Source organism: Gasterosteus aculeatus, chromosome 6 (assembly GCF_964276395.1).
Source record: "Gasterosteus aculeatus chromosome 6, fGasAcu3.hap1.1, whole genome shotgun sequence".
NCBI lineage: Eukaryota > Metazoa > Chordata > Actinopteri > Perciformes > Gasterosteidae > Gasterosteus > Gasterosteus aculeatus.
This window is the reverse complement of record NC_135693.1, coordinates 372,501-374,777: the sequence shown is the minus strand read 5'-3', so window position 1 is coordinate 374,777 and position 2,277 is coordinate 372,501.

The following is a 2,277-nucleotide window of genomic DNA, read 5'->3' as shown; positions in this document are numbered from 1 at the left end:
TACATTTTCCATGACCATAAAACATAACGAAGCGATGTCTCCTCAAAAAGCGCTAGAAAGGTGGCCTAAAGATTAGGTCATCTCCACTAACACAGCAAATTGCCTCTTTGAAGCACCACTTTCCAATGAACTCATCTACGTTGTTAATACTTTGGAAAAACCTAAAATCAACCCAGACTCTGGCCTTGACCAGGGACATGAAGGCCGGGAGTGCCTCTTGTCTGGCCCTGCCCTCTACTCTGTTCTTCCTGCTACAATAAATTGCAAGTTTAGCTGCTCCTACTATAAAGTTGAGCAGCTTCCATTTTGTGGCGTGTTTTTTATTGTAGCTGACACCTACTATCTTACATTACATGTCATTTAGCGGACGCTTTTATCCAAAGCGACGTACAATAAGCAAGCCGGCCCTAGTCTCTCCCAGCTAAAAAAGTTCCATGCCTGAAAAAGGGACTGATAAAAAGGAGATAATCCACGTAGTCTGACAAGATTAAAATCCTTTAAAAAAAGTGCAGTGTCTATTCCCAGACCCGCTGCTTTCCTCAAGATGAAGCTGGTCGAGTCTCTCCAAACCACTTGTTTGGTATCTTTGTGTAAACTGGAACCTAAAGTTTGCCACTCTACTAGGAATGTGCACCTGCCCCCCTTCCCCCTTTTGCAGAAATAGGACACTTTGAGGGACCCAGTGCATTTTGTCCCCCAAAAAGTCCACTAAAATGGCCTGCCTTCTTTGTAAGAGACCTTTGGGTGTTTCCATACAGGCCAGCCTATGCCATAGCGCAGATGCCACCAGGTTGTTGATCACAATAGTTCTTCCTCTGTATGACATGTGTGGTTTCAGCCATTTCCATTTTTCCAGTCTTCCTTTAATTTTCTCCTCCATCCCCTCCCAATTTTTCTGGACTGTGTTATCACTACCCATATAAACGCCCAGGTATTTGAACCCATCTGTCTTCCAGGTTAAGCCCCCCGGTAGACTGGGTAGATCCCACTTCCAGGTTTCTACTGCCAGTGCCAGTTAACTCTTGCTGCCGAAAGTTTACCAAAGTCTTTCACAATCGTACCCAGTCTACCAACCTCCTCCTGGCTTTTAATAAACACGACAATATCGTCGGCATAGGCTGACAGAATAAGACTTTTGTGAAAGCCCTTTAAAACCAGCCCTTCAATGTTTGCCCTTATCTTGCATAACATTGGCTCTATAGCATCCCTGTCTTACTCTTCTGCACACTTTAAAAGGGCCACTAAGACACTCATTTATTTTTAGTACACTCTCAATGTCCCGATACAAAACCTTAACCATTGCCATAAGCCCTGGGCTGAGGCCAAAACTCTCTAGAGTCTTCCAGAGGTAGTGGTGCTCAACCCTGTCAAATGCCTTTTCCTGGTCTAGCGAAATGAGACCAGTCTTAATGCCCAATGAATCAGATGTCCAATATGTTCCTGCCAGGCACACAGTAAGTTTGGTCTTGGTGGATGACCAGGTCCATTACCTCCCGTAGCCTGTTGGCCAATGCTTTGGACAGGATCTTGTAGTCCGCACAGAGAAGGGACACCGGACGCCAGTTCTTTATTTCTTGCAGGTCTCCTTTTTTCGGCAGCAAGGTCAGCACTGCTCTCCTGCAACTCAGTGGCAGATTCCTGTCTTTAAAACTCTCATGAAAAACAGTTAAAAGGTCTTCCCCTATCACGCTCCAGAACTCCACTGGAATCCCGTCGATTCCCGGGGGCCTTACCCCCCTCCATGCTCTGTAGAGCCACATAGAGTTCGGTTGCCAAAAGAGGACCCTCCAACACAGCTTCCAAAAGTTCCAGAGGATGTAAATGCCCAGTGCAAAAACAGTCAAATAGTCCATCATCCTCTCTGTACTCACTGCGGTATAGCTCAGAGTAGAATGTCACAGCTCTCTTTCGAGACCTCACCTGTCCCCCCTACCCCCGCCTGCCGGACTTCACCCTCTCCCTCCTCACTCTCCATGCTCCCCTGCTCGACTTCACTCATCCCCTCCTCGCCCACCATGCTCCGTTGTTCAACCTCACCAGTCCCCTCCTCACCCACCTGCGGGACTTCACTCATCCCCTCCTCGCCCACCATGCTCCATTGTTCAACCTCACCAGTCCCCACCTCACCCTCCTTCTGGGCTTCGCTTGTCACCTTCCCCCCCTCCTGACTAACCTGCTGGGCCCCTCTGGTCTTGTCCCTACTTTCCTGCTGTGCTTTGCCATCCCCCTCCCGTCCATCCCTCCCATTGTCCCCTCCCCTAATGTTCTGGACAGAAC